The 15,104-nt window shown below is 42.7% G+C and overlaps 1 protein-coding gene across 5 annotated transcripts in view; it reads left to right on the top strand.

The window, feature by feature from the left end:
* The window catches only part of SASH1 (SAM and SH3 domain containing 1), a 776,849-nt gene that overhangs the window by 686,402 nt on the left and 75,343 nt on the right, over positions 1-15,104 (top strand). The gene's annotated exons all lie outside the window — the stretch shown is intronic.

Raw genomic sequence — 15,104 nt, 5'->3', positions numbered from 1 at the left:
TATGAGCAGTTCATGCCAGGCTGAGGACTTGAAACATGATTTAGACTTTCACTTGTCAAATGTGACATTTTTATTGATTACTGCTAGCCTTATTCCCTAGATTACTGTCTAGCTACTTATGTACTCTAGAATCTTGTAAAAATCTGTGTGCAAAAGTGTTTTTATTTTCTGCCTATTTTCTAGAACTATGGAACCCCCATTTTCTTTCTTAGAGCAAATAAATTGGAGTCTTCTAAAATTTTTTGTTCTATGCATTCTACATCTGAACAATGTGTTTTCAAGTACTCTGATTGACTTCAGGTGGGGGGAAGTACCTTTAATATTTGTAGGATACTTTGGGTGTCATTGGAAGCTTAGGTGCAGTGGGCATTCCAGATTGAAGGCCCTCAACGCACCCCACAAGTGCCTTCCAGGGCACTTGTCTTGGATCAGAAAGAAGACTTTAAAAACCTAAGTATACCTAACTAAACCAAAATGAACTAAGCGATTTCCATGGCAGAAGCAGCTCTCTGTAGTTCATACAATTTAACATAGAGGCAGTAGCCAGGACATTGGATTCAAGACTGGGGAAACTCAGCTTTAAATCTCTGCTCAGCTCACTGGGTGACTTTAGGGCAGTCCCTCTCTTTCAATTAGACCACATTACACTTATTGTGAGGGTAAAATTAGAGAGAGAGAATAATGCATGCCTCCCTGAACTCCTTAAAGAATAGTGGGATTAAAATGTAATAATACTAATGTCTAAGGCCCTGTAAAAATAGATGGCTTTTTTATGATGGGACCTTACAAAAATGGGATTGTAAAATCCAAATTCAGATCTGTCGATAGTGTGTCTGAGAGTAAATGTGAAGATAAACTTCATTCTTCCCTGTCTTAAGTGGTCACATTGAAATAGGCACTCATCAGGATATTACAACAGTGTTTGTCAGATTGTACAGATTCCATACTCCTCCCACCCCAAGAGTCTTTGGCTTCCAGACTATATCCTAGGAGGTCTTTGTCAAAGTATTCCTTAGAGAATCAATAGATCACCACAAAAAAAATCAGTAATAGCTTTTGTTCCCCATGCAGCTGTGAGCGGGATAGGAAAGGGCTATAACTGGGATGGGAAGGAGATATGAGATCACAGCAAAGTGGAGAATAATTGTAATGTGGATGTAGCCTAAGACTCGGTTTCATTCTTTTGAGGAGATAAAAGTTCTGTTCACAAGTTTTGAAGTTTTCACAGTAAAGGTTTTAAAAGGAGTTGTCTCTAAAAGCATAGCTAAGTATTAGGCATCTACATTTGTCATTATGCTTTTAGACCTAAGAATGTGGTGTATTGTAGAAGTTGTGTGGTAATTAATGGAATTTTAGAGATTCAAGCACATGCTGCCAAATTCCTTTCACGGACTTCAAAGATTCCAGCTGCCCCAGGATTGTTAAAGAGGTGATGGAATGTTGGTTACTTGAAACTGATTTGTTTGTATGTGATTTTGTGTATCACCAAGAAGAGGGTTCAAAAAAGAGCTGTTTTTTTCTTGTGTGTTGGCATTAAGAGCCAGCAGTTTGCCATGCTTTGTGGTTGGATGTTGCACATCTGTGCATCAGCATGCCAGTAAACACAGGATTCTGCCTGACTCAGGGTTGCTGCCATCTGTTCCTATTTCATGAGAAATGAGTTGGTGGTCTTGGTCCAATTTCCAGTGGGCAAGTACTGTAAAAGGTACCATAACACTTGGCATTAAACTAAGGGGGGAATATTAAATATCTACTGTAAAGCACTGTTAAATAGATTAAATTATCTGAAAGAGTGCCCCCTTCCAGTGTCTTGATGAGCATTGCAAGCTTCTGTTGTTATAATGACTAATGCAGTTGTCCTCTTAATGAGAAATGTAGGGGTAGCTTAGGTACCCAGGATCCCCCTTCTGGTATCCTGGACCTGATGTCCACTTTCCTTGAATTGTTTACTCAGACACAAGATGGAGAGATCTGATGCTCCCTGTGTGTTCAGCAGGAAATCCAGGTCAAACTAAGTTTCCTTCTGCATCCTGTATTTTCATCCTGTTTATAACAGAGAAAACAGGCATTTTGGGATTTTCCCACTTTGGGGGGTTGCAGCTTTCTTTTGGTCTGTTTCAAAGTAGGACTAGTTTTAAGGCAGGCTGTCTAATGAAGCCGCTCATACTGAAGGTATTATATGCAGTGACAATAGAAGAGCTAGGCTAAGACCTGTTGCATTGGTGTTGATCTTTCTGGACTCTGCCAAAGCCAAAAGAATTAAAGAGATAATAACAGTCTTTTCTTGTTTGTCATATTTCTGCTAAGTCTTTTAACTGTGTCATCTAATGTCTCTGTGTGTTTATTTTAAATTTGTAACTTACCTTATGACTTTAGAACATCTGCAGGGTGGCTATTAACAATCACGCTGGTTAAAATATATAAACAGAATTAAATCCGTAACAGAACTAAGCAAGGTAATAAGACAAATGAGCCAGAAATCAGTATACAGGACAAATAAATCTAGCTGGTAATCCCAAAGGCTATCCTGGTACATATAGACCAAAAGTGGACAAGTAGAGCAAATTTCTCTTAGACGTCCACACAGACTGATTGTCAGATTAAATTACTTTGGGTAATTTTGGCTATAGATTGTTTATTGGAGAACTACATGTGTGTGGAGAGTCCATGCTCTGCACAGTATACCACGTCTGAAAAGCTCTGCATTAAAAATACTGTTTTCTCAGCAGTTATGAAATTTACCCAAAGCTACAGTTGTTTGCCAAGTGTTAAATGCTTGATCACAGTGTGCGTTGATCTCATGCATGTCTCATGATGAACTGGTCAGTCTGAGTGCATGTCTTATGATCAGATCTCTGGCCAAAAAAGAATTTTTATTGTTATGATTGCATTTATAAGTGATTTGGTTCCTATATTAGTTCCAAAGTTCCTAGCAATGTGATGGTGTAGTAAAATTCAAGTATAGGCTAATGGGGCTTGAACTTGCTGAGACTGAGAAGGATAAAGATCTTGGGGTCATAGTGGGTAGCTCAGAGAAAGTGTTAACCAATGAGCTGCAGCAGTGAAAAAGGCAAGCTCTGTGTTAGGGATTATTAGGAAAGGATTTGAGAATAAAATGGCCAGTATTGTAGTGCCTCCATGCAGATCTATGGTGCAGCCTCATTTGGAATACTGTGTACAGTTCTAATCACTGTATCTCCAAAAGAACATGGCAGAGCTGGAAAAAGTACAAAGAATGGCAGCAAAGATGATAAGGGGGCTGGAGCACTTTCTCTATGAAGAAAGGCTGAAGAGTTTGGGATTTTTCAGTTTAGAAAAGAGAAGGCTAAAGAGGGACAAGATAGAGGTTTCTAAAATTATGCAAGAGGTGGAAAGACTCGACAAAGATAATTTTTTCCTCCCTCTCTCAAAATACTAGAACTTGAGGGCATCCAATGAAATTGATGGGCATTATGTTCAGGACTTTACACAGAGAGTGATTACATTGTGGAAGTCACTGCCAGATGATCTAGTGATGACCACAGGAATAAAGAGCTTTAAAAGGGGATTAGAGAGATTCATGGAGTCTAGCAATGGCTACTAGTCATGGCAGCCGAGGGGAAGCTCCACATTCAGAGGCACTAATCCTCTGAATCCCCGTGCCAGGAGGCAACATCAGGAGAAAGCCTCAGCCTGTAAGCCCTGTTGTTGGCCCTCCAGAGGAACTAGTTGGCCACTGTGTGATAGTCTACATCAGTGGTCCCCAACCTTTCTGAGGCTGGGGACCGGCAGGGCAACTGCCCCGCCTGCCCATTGCGCATCCGTGGCACTTTCGTGCATGCGCAAAGTGTTGTGCATGCGCAATTTCAGCCGCGCATGCGCGATGTGCGGCCCGGCCCTGATTCCCTCTCCCCGCCCTCCCGCACTAAGAAGCTTCCCGGGCCGCAAGCTTGCGGCCTGGGAAGTTTTTTACTGCGGGGAGAGGGAGCCGCGGCCCAGCGCCATGGCCTTCGCAGCCCGGCACCGGGCCGCAGCCCGCAGTTTGAAGTTCTCTAAGCATTACATTCAGAGCAATATTGTGTGAGGAACCTGCATATGGAAAGGAAATCAAGTAACTAAGCTTGCACAGAAACCCTTTCTGCTTCTCCTTCACAAAGATGTTTTGATCCCAGTCTAAATCCCCATATTAGAAATTTAGGTGACATTCATTGTTTGGTTACTGTTTGAAATAAGTATGTATCATCCTGTGCACATATATTTTAGATAAATCACAGTTTGTATGGCAAAAAGAATGGGCTCCCCAAAATTCAGTCTAAAGCAAAGACTAAAGCTCTTATCACAGTGACTGTCTGGACTACAGTGCTAATCCAGAAGGACGCTGAATTGGCACTCCGTGTCACATTATCTTGTGGGTGGTTTTAAGTACTGTCATATTTGATTCCAGCAGAGCAACTGAGAAACCAGATTAACTGTGGCAGGTTGCAATGAGCTCATCTGTAATGAGACAGAAGGGCTATAGTAATGAGAACAGCAAAGCTGGAAAAGGCTGAAAACGAAGCAAGAAAAGCAGAGAAGAAAGAAACTAGGGTTCTTAACTGATGTATGGAATGAATGTTTGTGACTGGCTGTGTTAACTACTCTAAGATAGGTTTAAAACCATAATACGAAGAGGAGCATTGTCTTCCAAACTTCCCCCATTCTTAATCATACTTCTGAGCAAATTTAACAAATCCATGCATGTGTACAAGAGAAAGGGAGAGAATTCTGAGGTTTGCAACTAGTTTAACTGGCAGCCAAATTATTCATGCTGCCTGCAAATAGTTTCCCTGAGAGAAGTAGGGCAGGAAACTCCCACAATAACACAATGGGAATGAGAAGGCAGCCAAATAGTGCTTGTGGCATGGGATGAGCCAGGCCAGTGTGCCTCTGAGCTGCTGAGGGAATATTTCTTCCTGGCAATTGTTCTAGAAGGAATGACGCTTTGTCATGACCAAAACACATTTCTACGTGGTGACATGCTGTAAGCATCATGCCAAGTTGGCCTTTTCTGCCTTTGTGTTTTCAAACCCCAAATCCCGTTTTGCTCGTGACTGTCTCAGTTCTAGCTTTTACTAAAAATAGAACAAGCTCTCATTCTTACAGTTTCCTGCTTGTACCTCATACATCTTGAAAAGAGGGCACACATGCGAGTTTTACCAGATAGACTAATGTATAGCAATGTATGTGTATACAATAAAACAGACAACGCTGTGTCTTGTGTACTTGTGTCTTCTATGTGTACATTTGATCTGCAGCATGTAAGTTCATTGTAAACAGCCTTAGTGTGATATATTTCTAGAACTATTCGATGTAGCAAATCATGTGATCAGTTAATTAGACAACACTTCTTGCCCAGCATCGGCGGAAGGGGACAGTCTTTATTCAGGATAATGCTAGCAGCTACCAGCTACACTTTTTCTCTCCGTCTCCAATTTTGACAAGTCCTTTAGCCTTTCTATCAATAGACCGAAAGATTTATGACAGATTGAGACAGGAGCAGGAAATGCTTATTGCTGAGAGGTGTAAAAAGTCTGTATTTTGCTGTTCGATAGCAAAATAATAATAAATATGACAGGTGAACAGAAGTCATATTGCACAGCGAGCCATAGTTGGAGGCTTGGGAATCATGGAGTAGACAAGAGAACAAATGTGATAGTAATATGGGGGTTTCTTTTTTCTGTGTACGCAGTGAGAACAATCAGCACATAGGATCATTCTATATTGCCTGTGGTTTCCTTGGGATTTTACAGGTGTTTCTTTTCAGAAAATACATACAATTATGTATTTCACAAGAGGTAGAATGTTTTCTTTTTAATTAATGACAAAATGAAGCCCAACTTTAAAACAAACAAAAGAAGAAGACTGATGTATTTTTCTCCCTCTCGTTCATCCTTATCTTCTGTTCAATTAGGCAACCCTAGGCATGGATGGATTCACTCTGAGATCATCTCCAAGGAACAGGACAGGGAAAATTCAGGAGAGGTTCTCCAGCCAGATATTGTTTGTTCCAGAGTGATGGCATAGTGTTTTCCAGAATCTGAGCTTACTCTCTGCTGCTAGTTTAATGCTTGAGGAGCCTGTAACGGAGTAATTGGAATTGATGGCTGCCATATTGATGAAAGAGGTACCAAAAGTAAGAACGTCCTGTAGGTTTCTCCTGACCCTTACTTTCCAGTTGGAAGTGCATGGGTTCACCCAAAGACCAGAGTATTAGGAACATGGTTTCCCAGAATCCAAAAGCAGAAATTGTGCTTATTTAAGGGAACATGGGGCAAATTTATCATCGTCAGTGTCATCTCTTGTGGCATCACCATAAGTAAGGGTCAGGAGAAACCTACAGGACGTTCTTACTTTTGGTACCTCTTTCATCAATACTATCATAGTTCCTGTATTGGGTAAGGAAGAGGAAAGAACAAAAAATGATGGTTCTGTCCTTTCATCTTTTCTATGTCATATTGTGGCATCTCCAGTTTCAGCAGGGGCTGCTCCCATAGTTTACCTGCTTGACTCCTTGGTGCAAAGTAGTATAGTCAAGATGACACTCCCAGCATTCAATCTTCCACTGATAGTTTTGATTCCCCTCCTCAGTCTGTGTCTTCAGATACTTTAAGAACTTTGGAAATCAAGTGCACCAGAATGCCTTGGTTGGCACTCAACAGTCACAGAGAGTAAATAGCACCTAGGGTGCAGGAATAGATAAAATATTGATTCAAGAGTCATTTTGAGCAGCAAGATACAAGGTTGCCTCTGATGTGCTTTAAATTTTATTAAAGGTTTTCACATCAAGGTACCCACAACTTTCCTTAATCCTGCTTGTCCCCAGGTACTGTGAAGGCCTTCTGAGATTCTTCTCACCTGGCTGCTAAAATCTCACTCCACACAATTGACCAGTTAAACTAAAGAAGAATAAGTGCAGCTTTATAGGTCTGAGCCAGCACTATGTGCCTTGCAAATAGGCATCCATCCAAAAAGACCTTGCAGGGTTACTTTCTGCCCCTGCCATTTCGCCTAGACCAGAGGGACTTCCTGGTACGATCAGTGCATCCTCCCGTTTCTGATGAAAACAGAGACATATTGAGAAAATTCCTTAGAGATATGCTGGATGTAGAAGGCAATACATTGCAAGGCAGTTTCTGTGCTTTGTTACTGCATTGAGAATAAAGTAAACCCTTCCCTTGTCCTGTGTAGCAAATGCATTCAACATGGCAGTAGCATGTGGGGGAGGGCAAGAGAAAGCAGAAGGGGAGTGGCAGTGTTGTTACTGCTGAGAAAGTTTTGACCTGCTCAGGGAGCCATTGCTATGGAGACATAATGAACAGATAATTGAATGGAACCCCTCTGCCTCCCATCTTTCTCACACTGATGCCAGCAAGGTCAGAACCTCTCAGCCTTCAGGTTCATGCAAATCTTGATAGGAACACTGAAGGCCCATTTTACTCAGAATGTCATCCTCCCTTAAATAATTTGTTTCCTAGACAGCCTAGCCATAAAGGTGTCAGCTTCACAGTAGCTGGATTTAGACCAGTGTTTAATGTGCAGGCAGATAAACAAACAACCTGAAAAGGAAAGGAAGCAAGCAAAAGGCTTTTGTATTGGGGTATTCAGAGATTCTAATCAACTGAATGGTTTTCTACCGGCTATCTGCTACATAGTTTGTAAGTAGTCTTTTACAGCCAGTTTTTAGTAGCCATTATTTAATTTTTATGACTTCAATATGTACCTGTGCATTTTGAATTCAGTAAATGAGATTTTCATATATTTAAGGCACATCTGCATTTATGATTCTCGTAGCAAAATAAAAATCAGGATAATCTCATTGATTGACTGGCTGACTGTTTGACTGATTGTTGAGTTTCTAGGCCACCCCTTTCCACAAAGGTCTCGGAGCAGCTTGCAAGAAATATTGATAAAATTCCCATACAATAACATTCTTAAAAATCCTAAAAATTGGTCTATTTAAATGTATAGATAGATATAGATGCTCTGTCCTGTAATGAAAGTTGGAATTCCAGTTATCTCAGCCTGACTCAGACTCTGTGTACACAGAAGCCCAGGCGAAGGACTAGGCAGGGGGGGCCACTCAGCTGGAAAGAGTGCACCCTTGGCCTCAACCAAATGCCTGATGGAAGAGCACAGTTCTTTGAAAGTTCCATAAGGGCCCAGGTCTCTACTGGCAGCTCATTCCACCAGACTGGAGCCAAGACCCAAAAGGGGACCATGAGCAATTAGGAGTTTGCTGAGTTAAATGCTCTTCAGGAGGCATATATTGGAGAGGCAGTCCCTCAGGTACACAGGTCCTAGACTGCATAAAGCCCTAAAGGTTAAAACCAATACCTTAAACCTGATCCAGAACTCGACCAGTAACCAGTGTAACTGCTAAAGGACTGCTCTCTACGGGGTCCTTTTAAAGACCTGGGCAGCCTCATTCTGTACTAGCTGTAGTTTCCAGGATAGGGATAAGGGACGGGCCACTTAGAGCAAATTACAGTAATCCAGCCTGGAGGTGATTGTCGCATGGACCACTGTGGCTAGGAGTTCTGGGACCAGGTAGGACGTTAGTACCTTTCCTTGACACAGGTGGAAAAACACCTGGCAAGCTGCTCTGGTGACCTGCACCTCCATAGTCAGGGAGGCATCGAGGATCACTGCCAAATTCTTGACATCCCATTAAGACAAGGGAGAAGCACGTCCTCATCTGGTCCTTTCCTGACCAGCCACAGAACCTCTCTCTTCAGACAGTTTTGCTGGAGCCATTCCATCATGGCTCTCAGACTCCTGGCCAGAGAGTGGGATGGAGAGTTTGGCCGGCTGCTCATTAACAGGTAGAGATGGGTATCTCTTTGTTTTGCTGGGGAAAATGTGGTCACTGGTACATTTGTAAAAGTGGCATTAGGCAATGTTTTACTGTAGTGTATATTGCACCAGTTCAAGCCCATTTACATTCTAGGGGACAAATGGACTTGTAAAATCAGCCTCTGCATATGCAAAATGAGCCCCCAAATGTCTTTAGCAGAAGCAAGAATTATGTAAGATCTGATAACATTCCCCCCCCCCAGTGGAAGAGAAGCGACAAACTTGTTTCTGAAATGAGCAGTGCATTTTGCTATCAGAATTGTCAGGGCTTTAAAAGGGGGAGAACAGGTGCCTGCAGCAGTGACGCGGCATCATCCTGTTGTACTATGGAAGGGTAGATTTCTGAGACAGCCAAAACAGTCATTATTTCAAAGCAAAAACAAAAATTCACACTTTCATCTAAATTGAACTTTACAGAAAAAGACTCCATCCAAGGATAAGTTTGCAAAATTATTCCCACTCACAATATTGCTCTATGTGCTCTCTGTAAACGTGGCAGTGGTCCCCAAAGGATATAAAACTGGAAGTGAATTACTGGCTAACAACCGTATTGTTTTCTTTTCTAATGTTTGACTGTGATTAGGAAGAAACACATATAGTTCACTGCATACGGATACAGCAGCTTGGCAGGCTTGTACAGTGGGATTTTGTAAATACACTGTTTGCATCCTTGGTTATACTGTCAGTGTTCCTGAACAACCAACTGTATTGCCACATATTAACTGAACAACCAACTAACTGTATTGCCACACGTACTGCTTATTTCATCATCTCATATTTCCTTCACCAAGTTTTTAGGCATAGATCTAGAAGTAGTATTGACAGAAAACAAACATTAAAGTTTTGGACATTTAAAAATGGCATTCATTTTCTGTCAGGGCAGGATTTGATAGCAAACTGGCCTCTTTCCTCATGGTCCGTAATCAGCCATGTATTCTATTTCTTTCTTCCACATGTGAGATTTTGTCTGCTGAGTCCTTTTACAATGTGCTTTGGAGTGCATTTCATTTGGAAGCCTGCTAATGAAGCTGTACATCAGAGCATAGCAAAACTAAAAGACCAAAGCTATGGAGTAATGGCATTTGGCTGCTTTTCAGACATCAGCGCTGAAACTTCTGCCAAGTGTCACTGCATCATTAAGTTTCAGGAGGAGTTGTCGGTCTATGAATGGAAAAGCACAAATCATGCCCAGCGCGCATTCACAGAGATGCTGCAGGTTCAGTAGAGTCAAAACAGCATAATAGTCAAACAAGAAGACTATTCTCAGCCAACATAAATTCATTCTTCAGCATATATTTAAGAAATCCAGTACTTGAACATTCATAGAACTCAAAGGCAAAAACCTACTTTTCTAGAAAGCTCAGCCGACGCGTGATACCTGCCTCACTTTATTTTAGTCCTATTAGCACCAAATACCACCATACACAATTTGTGATGAAAGAGGATTTTGTATCTGGCGAATCCTTTGGTGCTTGCAAAATTCATACCTCTCTTTCAGATGTTGTTTTCTTGAGTATTACCAGTGGACCTCTGCAACAGTGAATGAAGCATCAGTATAATACAGCAGCTAGGAAACTGACTTGATAATCCAGAAATTCCTGGTGCAGAATTTGTTTCTTGCCACAAATTCACAATGTAACCTTATGTAGCAACAGTCTCTAATCCCCTCCCACTCAGTAATACAGGCATAATAATACTGACCTACCCTATATAGGAAGCTTTAAGGGCTACCAACGTAATGTTCAGTAAGTGCTTTTTAAATTGCTGTTGTTGTTATGCTTCATGACACTCAGATATAAACATGAATCCCTATATCCATTGGTTCTGGCAAGAAAGAGGGGCAGTAAAAGAGAAACACTGGTCATTTTGCAGTTTTGGATTTGGATTGTGCAGCATATGCAGGAATAACAGCTGGAGGCAAAGAGAAGAAGAGTACCTAAAATCTAGAGTTCTTTTAGAAGCAGCATTAACTATCTCTTCCAGCTTCCTTGACAGCAATAATACTATGCATGGTTGCTTAGAAATATGTCTTGCTCACAGGATGTTGTACCCCCAAGTATCTCCAAATAATGATTGATACATTCCTCCCCCCTCCACACACACACACTATTTTTTCTACTAGAGATTTTTATACATATTAAAAAGAGGAAAAGGGAAGGAAGCACAAATAAGAGAAGAGGGAAAACAGAACAAAGAACAAACATTTCAAATCCATCCATTACAATAAATGTTGGTCTCCAGTCAACTAGATCAGTGGTCCCCAACCCCCGGTCCATTGATCAGTCAGTACCGGGCTGCGGCTTCTCCTCCCTGGCTGCTGCCTCGGAGGCTGCCCTGCCACTCTGCCGCTGGCTCACCTTTGGTGTTCTCCAGCGGCCGACATGGCTGGGGCTCCCCCTCGGTGTGGCACTGCTCAGCTGCTGCTCTCAGTGCCCCCCAGCAGGCAGTGGGAAGTTAGGGGCGCCGGCAGGAAAGCAAGTGGAGCAGGGGCTCAGGCGGCAGCAACATCCCTCGGCAAAAGACTACCCCCCCCCCCGGGCCTCAGTAAAATTGTCAAGCATTGACCGGTCCCTGGTGATAAAAAGGTTGGGGACCACTGAACTAGATCATAAATGTAAACAGCTCATTTACATCAGATTTCCCAATTTCTACCAAGCTCTCTTTTTAAGATTATAATTAAAATTAATTCTACATTTGCTTTCTTTAAAACCACAAGTCATTCAACCATTTTTTCCTCTGTCCTGCAAGAAGTCAATAAGCAGCTTCCAATTAGTCGTTAAGGAAATTGTTGTATTTCCTCTATTTAATTATATAAGTTGAGCCATTTCAGCCAATTCTAAGAATTTCCTCTATTTCAGGTAGTTTTGTATTTTTCCAGTTCTGAGCATATCAAAGCCCCACAGCCATTATAATATATGTAAACAAGGTACCATGGCTATTTTCCAGCTTTTTTCTATCAAACCCAACAGAAATGCTTTTGGTCTTGTTTGTAGATTATCCTTTTACATTTTTTGCATGTAACCATATAATTATATCCAAAATTTGCATGCTCTACTGCAAGTACAGCGCATATGGTAAAATGTTCCTGTTAATAGTTCACATTTCTAGCATTTATTAGATGTATTTTTATGCATGGAATGGCATCATATGGAATGGCTTTTGACCCATTCCAGTCGGGCTTCCTCTGGTGTCGCAGAGTGGTAAGGCAGCCGTCTGAAAGCTCTGCCCATGAGGCTGGGAGTTCAATCCCAGCAGCCCTCCATCCTTCCGAGGTCGGTAAAATGAGTACCCAGCTTGCTGGGGGGTAAACGGAAATGACTGGGAAAGGCACTGGCAAACCACCCCATATTGAGTCTGCCAAGAAAACGCTGGAGGGCATCACCCCAAGGGTCAGATATGACTCTGTGCTTGTACAGGGGATACCTTTACCTTTACCTTTTAGTCAGGCTTCCATCCTGGCCATGGGGTGGAGAATGTTCTGATTGCCCTGATGGACAATCTCTGGAGCCAGCTGGATAGAGATGGTTGAACACTCCTCATGCTGTTAGGTATATCAGCAGCATTTGATGTTGTTGACCACAAGCTGTTAGTCCACTGCCTTCCTCAGGCTGGAATCCAGCTTAGTGTAGTGGTTAAGAGTGAAAAGTCCTAATTTGGCGAGCCGGGTTTGATTCCGTGTTCCCCCACATGCAGCCACATGTAGGATGAGAAATGTGGTAAGAACCAACTCTTCTTCTTCTTCAATGGCCGGTCTCCTTTCTCCAGAACCGAAGACAAAGGGTGGCAGTAGGGGAGAATTAGTCACAGTGTTACCAACTGCCTTGTGGAATTCCACAAGGTGCGATACTCTCCTCCAGTCGTTTTAACGTTTTTATGAGTCCTCTAACCCAGCTGGTCTGGACTTTGGACTGGGTTGCCATTAGTACAATGATGATCTCCAAATGGATAGCTGCCCCGACTCCCCCCCCCCCAAAAAAAAAAACATTTGCCAGATGTTTAGAAGCAGTGACGGTCTGGCGCAGACAAAGTGGCCTGGAACTCAAGCCCGTCAAGACAGAGGTTCTGTGGCTGGATAGGAAACGACCAGAACAGGAAGTGCACCTGTCCTGCCTGCATTGAAGGCCTTATACTCGGCCAGGAATCTGGGCATGGCCTTTGATGCCTCCCTTTCTGCAGAGGCACAGGTCAGCAGAGTAGCTCAGCTGGCATTTTACCATCTATGCCAGGCGAGGCTACTAGCACCCTATCATGCCCTGGAGCACCTAAGCCACAGTGATCTATGTGATGGTCATCTCCAGACTAGACTTCTGTAACTCACTCTACACTGACCTGCCCTTGTCCCTGACCTGGAAACTGCAACTGGTGCAGAATGCAGGTGCTAGGATTCTCACTAGAACACCTTGAAGAGCCCATATCCAGCCTGTCTTGAGGCAGCTGTATTGGTTGCCTGTTGAATTCCAGATCCGGTTCAAAGGTCTCGTTCTGACCTTCAAGACCATTCACAGTCTGAACCCAACATATCTGAGGGACTGCCTAAATCCTTAGGCACTTTATGAAATCCCCAGATAATTAGGAGCATTTTGCCAATGTGATACTACAACTACTACAACTACTACTATGACAGTATATTGGAAGAGCAACCACTGATGAAGATAAAACAGAAAGCGGGTCACTTAACCTAGGATCCCGTTTTGGTTGACTATGTTTGACCATTTAGACTTTATGTTACAACTTTTTCACTTATAAACATAGATAAGACTACTGTATCATTGTGCCTCATGATTTCCTTTTTTCTTCTGAGTCCACATTTAGGAATCCACGGTTCTATACTTGATTGGTGACCTCAGCCAGGGCCAGAGCCTTTTTTGTCCTGGCCCCCACCTGGTGGAATAAACTCCCAGAGGAGATCAGGGCCCTAACAGAACTAGAACATATTTATTAATGATCTAGATGAGGGGGTGGAGGGACTGCTCATCAAGTTTGCGGATGACACCAAACTGGGAGGACTGGCAAATGCTCCGGAAGATAGAGACCGAGTTCAACGAGATCTGAACACAATGGAAAAATGGGCAAATGAGAACAAGATGCAATTTAATAAAGATAAGTGTAAAGTTCTGCATCTGGGTCAGAAAAATGAAAAGTATGCCTACTGGATGGGGGATACGCTTCTAGGTAACACTGTGTGTGAACGAGACCTTGGGGTACTTGTGGATTGTAAACTAAACATGAGCAGGCAGTGTGATGCAACGTTAAAAAAGGCGAATGCCGTTTTGGGCTGTATCAACAGGGGCACCACATCAAAATCACAAGATGTCATAGTCCCATTGTATACAGCACTGGTCAGACCACACCTGGAGTACTGTGTGCAGTTCTGGAGGCCTCACTTCAAGAAGGATGTAGATAAAATCGAAAGGGTACAGAGGAGAGCGACGAAGATGATATGGGGCCAAGGGACCAAGCCCTATGAAGATAGGTTGAGGGACAGGAATGTTCAGCCTGGAGAAAAGGAGGTTGAGAGGGGACATGATAGCCCTCTTTAAGTATTTGAAAGGTTGTCACTTGGAGGAGGACAGGATGCTGTTTCTGTTGGCTGCAGAGGAGAGGACACGCTGTAATGGGTTTAAACTTCAAGTACAACGATATAGGCTAGATATCAGGGGGGAAATTGTTCACAGTCAGAGTAGTTCAGCAGTGGAATAGGCTGCCTAAGGAGGTGGTGAACTCCCCCTCACTGGCAGTCTTCAAGCAAAGGCTGGATACACACTTTTCTTGGATGGTTTAGGATGCTTAGGGCTGATCCTGCATTGAGCAGGGGGTTGGACTAGATGGCCTGTATGGCCCCTTCCAACTCTATGATTCTATGATTCTAGAACAATTCCTCAGGGCCTACAAAAGAGAGATCCTTAGCCAAGCATTTGGTTGAGGTTGACCAGAACCAACACCTTCCACTTGGCCCCCGAACATCGCTCCCATGAAATTCAGCATCTGAACCGACCAATCATAGGTCCATCAGTATGCTACAGTTATGAATTCACTGTTATCGCTGTTTACTATTGTTCTGTTGTTATTTAATTGTTATTTATGTTTACTGATGATTTCTATGTACTGTTCCTGTTCCTCTATGTTTCATATGAACTGCCCTGAGCCTTAGGGGAGAGTGGTATGTAAAACTCTGGTTGACAAAACCTGGGGGCTTTACGCACCGGGATCTTTGTTGCAAATTGGTCACTGAA

This window comes from Paroedura picta, chromosome 1, assembly GCF_049243985.1.
Source record: "Paroedura picta isolate Pp20150507F chromosome 1, Ppicta_v3.0, whole genome shotgun sequence".
Lineage (NCBI taxonomy): Eukaryota > Metazoa > Chordata > Lepidosauria > Squamata > Gekkonidae > Paroedura > Paroedura picta.
Note: the sequence above shows the minus strand (reverse complement) of the source record. Positions and strands in the feature narration are given on the sequence as shown.